This window comes from Phoenix dactylifera, unplaced genomic scaffold (genome assembly GCF_009389715.1).
Source record: "Phoenix dactylifera cultivar Barhee BC4 unplaced genomic scaffold, palm_55x_up_171113_PBpolish2nd_filt_p 000381F, whole genome shotgun sequence".
NCBI classification, from domain to species: domain Eukaryota; kingdom Viridiplantae; phylum Streptophyta; class Magnoliopsida; order Arecales; family Arecaceae; genus Phoenix; species Phoenix dactylifera.
The window spans coordinates 324,002-333,891 of NW_024067828.1; the positions used below are offsets into that span (position 1 = coordinate 324,002).

Genomic DNA, 9,890 nt, shown 5'->3' on the forward strand with positions numbered 1-9,890 from the left:
TAAAAATAAGGATTTTTTGCATGAATACCCTTCTAAATATCAAATTTTGCATAAATACCCTTCCAAAATTAATATTTGTATGTATACCGTCGTAAAACTCTGTTATTGTACAAATGCCCGTAATATAACGGTTATTCTAACGGTGTTAAGAAAAATCATATTTATATTAATTAAAAATAAAATTATGCTATTGTCCTTGTCTTTTTTCTCTATTATCGAGATCGCGATCTATTTGCATGTCTACCCATTAAAGGTATTCTGGTCATTTTAATTTGAAACCATTAATTTTTTAACGTCGTTAGATAGCATGGGTACATATGCAAAAACAAAAATAAAAAAAGGATAGAATAGCAAAACAAGTGTTTTACGAGAGTATATATGCAAATATCAATTTTGGAAGGATATTCATGCAAAATCCGATATTTAGGAGGGTATTCATGCAGAAAAACCCTAAAAATAAATAGTAGAAGTCTTTGGTCATCCTCATATAAATGACCAAAACTATTCTAGATTAATTCAAATAAAGGCTCTTAAAGAATAACAAAATATATGATAAATGTTATGTCAAATATCTACATGTGCAGATTCAGCAGCGTTTCCATTTCATGATATATATGAAATTGTTTAAATAATCCAAGTCAATGCCCTTATCGTACTCATCCATTTATTCAGTTCATAATTGAAATATTTGGATTGGTGTTGATTGGGGGAAAAAAAGTTATAGATCTGCTCAAATTCCTAAATAGCGTAGTATTGCAACTGAGAACTGACTGGCCTCATGCGCCACGGCGAAAAGCATGGCAATGCTGGAGAGCTCGATGGTCAACTTTTTTGGTCGAGATTGGAGAAGATGAGCGGCGCTTGGTCATTACAGCTGAGATCCTCACCAGATGACAGCTGATGCCGAACCAAATCCGGGAAGGATGACTGCGGTGGTGATGATGTACTTTTGGGATTACTACTGTATGTTATAGCTGTAAGATGGAAACAGGAACAGATGGAGAAGAGAAGGAGGAAGAGGAAAAGAAGAGGGAGAAGAGAAGGAGGAAGGGAGGAGGGAAAAACGTGGGGAAGAAATTGTTTAACCTTCATTAAAAACCTCATCATGAAAATAGTTCCCTATATATAGGGCCCAAATACACAATTTGCATAAACCCCCTTACACAGAAATAAATCCTAATAAGCCCACAAATAACACAAATAAACCACAAATAAACCCTAAAATGCAAATAAGCCCAGAAATAAAATAAACCACAAATAAGTCCTAAAATACAAATAAGCCCAGAAATAAAATAATAAAATAAACATGCAAATAAAATGGTGGCCTAGCTGATGTCCCCATCAACTCCTCCCAGGTGGAAAAAACTCAACCCCGTCGAGTGCAGATCTGGCCGGCTATCGTACTGCTCCAGAAGATCAGGGTCAAAGCGCTGCAACTCGGCTCGCGAAATCCACGTCACATCTGATTCGAGTCGACCTTTCCACCGAACAAGGTAACATTGGTAGCTTCCTCTCTTGGTAGAAATAACCTGCTCATCTAATATATGTTCTATGTATTCTCTGCGTGCATGAAAATTTGGAGGTGGAGGCTCAATAGCAGGTGCTGGGTCAGGTTGATCAACAACAACGGGTGTATCAACAAAAGGATCAGAAGGAATGAATGTGGACTTCTTGTATGGGACTAAATCTTCAATATTAAATGTCGCACTAATCCCATAGTCTTCAGGAAGATCTACAACATAAGCATTCGAACTGATTTTCTTTAAAACTTTGAATGGTCCCGCACTACAAGATTGTAACTTTTTGAACGTTCCCAAAGGGAGTCGTTCAGGTCTAATTCTTACCATGACATAATCGCCTACATTCAATTCTTTATAACGTCTGTGCAAATCAGCAAGGAATTTATATTTTAAGTTATTAGAGTGAATATGTTTGCTGATCTCCTGATGCAACGAATGCATGTGTGAAGCAAATGATTGTGCAGACTCAGAGACTTTATGTTGATGAGATATGGAAATCAAGTTTATGGGTTGCCTAGGTTTATATCCATTCACCACTTCGAAAGGACTCATGCCTAAGGTCCTATTGACCTAACTATTATATGCAAACTTGGCGGTTGGTAACACGAGATCCCAAGTCCTAGCATGCTCACCTACCAGACATCTTAAAAGATTCCCTAGACTTCGGTTGACAACTTCTGTCTGACCATTAGTTTGGGGATGATAGGTAGAGGAAAATTTTAATTTGGTACCCATCATGTGCTAAAAAATTTTCCAAAAATAGCTCATAAATTTAACATCCCTATCGGACACACTAGATTTTGGGAGGCCATGGAGTCTAACGATTTCGTCGAAATAGAGTTTCGCAATCCTAGAAGCATCGGAAGTCTTAGAACATGGAAGAAAATGAGCCATTTTAGAGAATCGGTCCACCACTACAAAAATGGAATCGTGTTTGGTCGAGGTACGTGGAAGCCCTAACACAAAATCCATGCTAACATCTTGCTATGGACAATCAGGAACAGGTAGTGGAGTGTAAAGACTAGTGTTCTGTTTACGTTGTTTGGCTAGTTGACATGTGCAACACTGACCGACAATTTTGGCCACATCTCTCTTGAGACTCGGCCAAAAGAAACGTCTTTCCACCATTTCAATGGTTTTGTCTCTCTCGAAATGCCCAGACAGTCCTCCAGCATGTATTTTCCATATGAAGAAATCTCTCAATGAGGTTCGAGGAATACACAATCGGTCAGAGCGAAAGAGATAATCATCTTGTAAAAAGAAATTATCTTGTCTCTCTCTACTCCATCTCGTAGGGTCAGGTATACATCACTAAAATCGGGACAGGTGGTATATTGTTCCCTGATCCTTTCAAACCCAACTACTTCAGTGCTCATCACGGATAGGAGGAAGATCCATCGACTGAGCGCATCAGCAGCCTTGTTCTCAACTTCAGCTTTATGTTTCAGTACAAAAGTATAGGCTTGCAGAAACTCAATCCATCGGCCGTGTCGAAGGTTTAGTTTTTTTTGGAAATTGAGATACTTTAAAGCCTCATGGTATGAATACAGGATAAATTCTTGCGGTAACAAATAGTGTCGTCAATGTCGCAAAGTTTGCACTACCGCATAGAATTCCTTATCATAGGTGGAATAACGCAACCTGCTGTCGCTTAACTTTTCGCTAAAGAACGCGACAGGGTGACCTTCTTGGCTTAACACGCCACCTATGCCAACGCCAGAGGCATCACATGCGACCTCGAATACCTTAGTGAAATCGGGGAGGCGCAAGACAGGTGCTTCGGTCATTCTTTGCTTAATTTCTTTAAATGCTTGGGATGCCGACTTAGTCCAGATAAAATCTCCTTTCTTCATGCAATCTGTAATGGAAGACATTATCGAACTAAAATTTCTAATGAAACGACAATAGAAAGTAGCCAGACTATGAAAACTACGTACTTCTGCTAGGGTCTTGGGCTCAGGCCAATCGACTATCGCGCTTACTTTTTTCGGATCAGCGGAGATACCCTTGGAAGACACTATGAACCCTAAGAAAGTGACGTGATCAGTCAGGAAGGCACACTTCTTAGGGTTTGCAAAGAAGCTTTCTCTCCGTAGGACATCACAAACATGCCTTAAGTATGAGAGATGGAGCTCTTGAGTTTGACTATAGATGAGGATATCATCAAAATATACAACGACAAATTTATTCAAGAAAGGTTGAAAGATCTATGTCATCACCCTCATAAAAGTACTAGGAGTATTTGTTAATCCGAAAGGCATTACTAGCCATTCGTGGAGTCCATCTTTGGTTTTAAAGGCAGTTTTCCATTCATCCCCAGGACGAATCCGAATCTGGTGGTACCCACTCTTTAGGTCGATCTTGGAAAAAACTGTAGCACCAGATATATAGTCCAAAAGGTTGTCCAGCTTGAGAATGGAAAAACGATACTTAACTATGATTTTATTGATAGCATGGCTATCGACGCACATCCTTCAAGAGCCATCTTTCTTATGAGTGAGGAGTGCAGGTACAGCACAGGGACTCAAACTCTCACGAATATATCCTCGAGTAAAGAGTTCGTCAACTTGACGTTTCAGTTCAGTGTGCTCGTTTGGGTTTAGCCTATGATGGGGAAGATTTGGCAAAGATGCTCCAGGAATGAGATCAATTACGTGTTGGATATCACGCATCGAAGGGAGTGTATCTGGAAGATCCTTAGGAAAAACAGAGTGAAACTCCTCCAATAGGGGAACTACTCTAGTTGGTGATGTGACATGCAGCGCTACTAATGAATCCTTACCAAATGCAATGCAGGACAACCTACTAATGCAACCTACTATGAATTCGGAAATCAGCAAATTTTCACAAAAATAACTTAAAATTAAATGTTACTAATTTGTACTTTGGTTATTTCAGAATTAAAGTAGGAAATTAGTCACTATAAGAAGTTAGGTTGCAAACACGTATTACAGTCGTTCTAATCCTAAAGTAATCTGATCGACGGATGCCAAGAATTATCCTGTTGCTAAGGTGTGCTAATTTAATATCTAGAGTTAAAGGGTAAGTAAGATGGGTGTGGTAGTAGATGTTCTAGGTTTTGCAGTTTGATAGGAAAGTAAGTTTTCAAAATAGGACTGTCATGCAAGAGAACTAGAACATAATTAGATAAACAAGTCCAAAAGAAAGAAGAACCTGTTACCTGTGGTGGATGCAGTTAAACAGAATCATGTACTCGTGGACAGGGGCGACGATCGGGGCATGGTTGCAGCTGATGGACTCTCGAAACGGCTCCAATTGGATCTGATCACAGCAACTTAGTTGGGCTTGCGGAAGAGAGGAAATTGGGCCCAAAAGGCCTGCGGGTCAGGGGCCCGCACAGAGAAAGCAGGGTGGGCGGGCCGGAGTGAGGGTGGGCCCTGAGGGTGTGCAATGTTGTTTGGGCCCGATGAGAAAGGAGGGTGGTAGGGCACGTGGAGTCGGCCCGTGAAGGAAGAGGGGGGGGGGAAGGGTTCAATGTTGAAACCCTCGATGAAAAGAAAGGGGGGGGGGGAATTGGGGGTGGAAAGGCGGTGAAGTGGTGGTGTGCGAGCAGAGGAGGGGCGGGCAGCGGCGAAGCAAGGAGGGGCGATGAGGCGGCGGTGGTGGCAATCGGGCGGTCGCGGGAGCGACGGGACGGCGACGGCGAGGCGGCATGGCTCGGTGGGGAGGGAGAAGACGGCCTCGGGCGATTGCGGATCTCGGCGGCGACAGGAAGCGGCTCGGGCGGAGGCGGCGAAGACGGAGCGGCACAGTGGCGGTGGCGCAACTGCGGAGGAGCGAAGACGGCCACGGCAGTGACGGCGACGGCGGCGGAAACCCCTTGGGTTTCCTTTCGGCAGAAATAGAGGTAAGCTTCTTTTTTTTCGAGTTAACGGGCTCGGGTTTTCGGTTGCAACCTGCTCCGATAACCGTGAAGTTGAGCACGTGCAGGTCCCGTGCAAAATATTTTTTTTTTTAACTTGTTGGATTTTGGACCCGGGCTACCAGGTTTTGGGGGTAACGGGTTTAGAACTTACCCGTTACCACTCGTCTTCAACCTCCCGACCGAAATGGGAGGACGATCCGGTCGCTTCGGCGGTGGTTGCGGAACGGCTGAACGGTTTGGCGATGGAGTTCGTGGCCGTAGCTCCGTGGTCGGCGGCGACAGGCGGCGGCCGAACGTGGTGGCGGCCGGATTTCTCCTGTGTGCAGTGGTCGGCGGGTGCGTCGACAGTTTCGAGGGATAGGGCTGATAATAGAGCGGCGACGCTCTTCTTCTTTCCGGCAGCGGGATTCACTCATGGCCCGTCAGCACGCTCTGGTGTCCGTGGTCGGGGTACCCCGTAGAGCTCGTGCACCAACCGGAATCCGGGGATTCGGCGCTGCTCCACCATACATCGGCGGGGTTTTCTGTGGAAGGCGATGCGGCCGCCGGTGTTGAAGCAAGGGAGGTGGAACACGACGAGGGTACCGCGGTTGATGGTGGTGTCGGGCGTGATGACAGGTGGACGGGGAAGACCAGCCGCAGAGTTCTCTTCGTTCTTCTTTTTTTTTTGTGAAGCTGACAGAGGGAAAGAAGAAGGAACCGAGAGAGGCCCGGTGAGCCAGGGGTTGTTCCCCTCTGTCCCTTCTTGTGAGAATCGAGAGAGCGAGAGACCCCTTTTCTGGTGAGCGGAATTGACAGAAGGAGGGGCCCTGTTCTTGTTGTTGGTGGGAACCGAGGAAAAGGAAGACTATTGTTGGATCGGGCTTTGGCAATAGAAGCAAAACTGATTTGCTCTGATACCAAGCTGATGCTGAACCAGATCCGGGAAGGATGACTACGGTGGTGATGATGTACTTTTGGGATTACTACTGTACATTATAGCTGTAAGATGGAAACGGAAAAAGATGGAGAAGAGAAGGAGGAAGAGGAAAAGAAGAGGGAGAAGAGAAGGAGGAAGGGAGGAGGGAAAGACGTAGGGAAGAAATTGTTAAACCTTCATTAAAAACCTCATCATGAAAATAGTTCCTTATATATAGGGCCCAAATACACAATTTGCATAAACCCCCTTACACAGAAATAAATCCTAATAAGCCCACAAATAACACACATAAACCACAAATAAACCCTAAAATGCAAATAAGCCCAGAAATAAAATAAACCACAAATAAGTCCTAAAATACAAATAAGCCCAGAAATAAAATAATAAAATAAACATGCAAATAAAATGGTGGCCTAGCTGATGTCCCCATAAGCAGCATTCCAACCTAAAACAACATAGAGCAAAGAAATCTTCTGGTCGGAACGTATCTCGGTAGGGGACTCTTCGATGCCTCAGTCACTATAGTTATTAGAGAACAAAAGGAAGTTTTCTCAATCTTCTTACTTACCTCCTCCTCAATCGTCGTGTGCCTTTCATGAGCGAAACTTCTTTTCTTCTGCCGAATCGGCTAGTGAGTAGGGTCCACACTTAGCCTGTGGATGATAACCTTTGGGTCTATACCTGGTATATCAGAAGCTGACTAAGCAAAGATATCAGACTCAGCACAAAAAAATTTTGGGAGCTGCACTCAAACAGTATCATCAAGATGGGCTCCAATTTGCACTAAAAGCTCTCCAGTAGAGCCTTTTGAGCTTTTGGAAAAGTCAAAAAGTTGTTTTAAAATTTTTATCAAATATCTCAAAATCACCCAAAAAAGCTTTTGACCCTCTAAGAAGTAATTTTTGGTCCTCTAAAAAGCAACGTCAAACAGAGTCAGAGTCCAATGATGCTGCAATGAAAATGCTTGGCTTAATTAAGAAGTTCTTTTTATTATTTTCGACTAGGAGACCAAATAAGAATAAAAAGTTTTATTCTTCTATTAGAAAGATATTCATGGCCTAAGACACCACTTGCTAATGGAAATTTATTTATTAATGTTTCTGACAGTATGCGTGCAGAGAACTAAGCAGAATTTCAAAAAATTTTATGCGGAAAGAACGGGTTAAACATTTTAACCCAAAATATGCTTGATATTTTAGATATTTTGACTCTGGTACCAGTCGAAGACAGTCTTCAACTGCACATCACATGTGTTTCGGGCTCGGTCCCAATACATAGGGTGACACCCGCGCGTGCCTATCAAAGCACTTATCACATGAGCCCCCGGGTGGAGAGCCACGCTTCGTCACACGATCACGCGTAAGAGTTTCCGAGAATCGGATAGTCTCCACCAATCCTTTGCTTTGATACCAAATATCACAAAGCTCTCAGATTCCGAGAATTGTGTGATTCAAATAAATATGCATAAATCACAACTTCTTGTGATTTGAAGATTGAGATCATATCTCAACCGTAAAAGAGATCAGATCTCTTACCTTTAGAAGGGGGTTCTTTCAAGGATGCTTCGCAGTCGCACAAGCGTCCGGCCTCGATGACTCGTCCACGCGAAGCTCCAGAATGATCAGCTTTTCGGGGAGTGCTAGCTCGCAGGGAGGCAGAAGGTTGGCTGAAAGGGAGAAGAAGGAAGAAGATGGACCTTCATAGCTCAAGAACTCCTTCTTGGGCTTTCACCTTCAGAGCTTCTCTCTCCTCTCACTCTCTTTCTCTGGTGTTCTTTGATGTCAAGAACAAGGAAGAGGGGTGGCCTATTTATAGGCCAAAAAGGGAGGTGTCCCTATGAGGTGTCTGATGAGGTGTCCTGCCAGGACACATGTCACACATGCAAGAAAAAGAGGTGTCCTGCTCCACCACGTGTCATGCATGCAAAGGGGTGAGATGGCCTAGAGGGCGATGTCATGGATGACCTCATGAGGCAGATGAGGTCATGGATGACATCAGGAGGAGTGTGGGGTGTCTAGGCCCGCCACATGTCACACATGCAAGCAAGAATATGCTTAAGAGCGGACGATCGGGATGTGGATCCCACATACAGTATGTGGGTCCCATAAATGCAGGATGTGGGTCCCACATATAGTATGTGGGTCCCATAAATACAGTAGTGTGGGTCCCACAAATGCAGGATGTGGGTCCCACAAATGCAGGATGTGGGTCCCACAAAGGGAAGGGAGTCCTAGTCATACTAGGATCATAATTGATTTCAATCCAATTTGACTCAAGCCAAATCTGATTTGGTTGGGGCAAATTAGACATTTTTACCAAACCAATTTTGGTGTCAATTACGATTTTACCAATTTCAAATCATATTTGAATTTGGTCAAGCCCAATCTCTATTACTCAATCAAATTGAGTCTAATCAGTGATCCAATCACCAATTAACTTCTCCAAGCAACAATTGCTTAGGGCAATCAGTCAATCACATTGACTATTTTACCTCTAAACGATTCTCAATCGTCAATCAGCCATTTGATCAATTCAGAAACTTCTAAGCGTGTGACCTCACAGGTTCGAACCTAAGCCGGTAGTACAAGAACACTTTCTGCACTAATCGAAATAACCATCCAGCAATAGGACCCGACGACCGGATAGGCCGAATAGATGCAAAGCAATATTCTAGAACTTTTTGGACTATGGTTACCGCATAATTCATCCTCTTGACCAGAAAATGTCTAGGGTGGGTTCAGAGTCTGTCTACCCTGAAACGATCAATCCGGAAATATGTTTCAATTCAATAAGTCAAGTGATAGAGATTTGACTTTTTCTGACCAGGGTACTACTTAATTGAAAACACAAGGCATTCACCCTTATTCCTAAGGAAGGTCAATCCCATCTTGATCTGCAACTGACTACCACAAGTACTTGACTGGATCTAAAAACCTTCCGTCGCTGGATTAGAAATCTAGGTAGTCCGGCACCAAAGTACAGTGAGTTGCTTGCAAGCCACCGGTTGCAATCTTAGGTTTAAAGGATACATATACCCATATCCACTCGGAACAACTCTTGACAAGAGAGAGTCCGTCAATTGGTCACGTTCAGTGAACGTACACTACCATTCACCTGTATACCATACTAGTATCTCTATGCTCTTTGGTTTGGAAGACAACCAATAAATATGATATACAATGACCTACGTCCGATAATACTATCGTCCTATTAATAGTATATCATACGGTCATAAATATTTAAGGACCTGTGTGACAAAATCATATTTTATTACACAAAGCAGTCCTAAGGACTTCATCACATCGAAGTTTGTGAAGATGTTCTGGTGATGAATAAATACCATGTTATTGATTCAAATACATTTACAATCAACAATTAATTGGATTTAGGACATAATTCCAACCGTTTCAATTTGATATCATTCTGGTTTGCCAAACTTAACATTATTCTTAGGAATCAATCATGTGGGACTCATACGATGACAAGCTCAAAAAGATTAGAAGAGAGTTTTGTATGATGCCCTAAATAATTTAATTGATTTGTATCAAAAAAATAATTTAACTGA

At 42.9% G+C, this 9,890-nt stretch overlaps 1 long non-coding RNA gene across 1 annotated transcript; it reads right to left on the reverse strand.

Moving 5' to 3' along the window:
* Positions 1-6,479: 6,479 nt before the first annotated feature.
* LOC103717259 lies at positions 6,480-7,941 on the reverse strand. The gene is made up of 2 exons (XR_605647.3): positions 7,861-7,941; positions 6,480-7,006 (listed from the first exon to the last, which is right to left on the reverse strand). It is a non-coding gene; the product is annotated as an uncharacterized LOC103717259 (long non-coding RNA).
* Between the last annotated feature and the right edge of the window lie 1,949 nt (positions 7,942-9,890).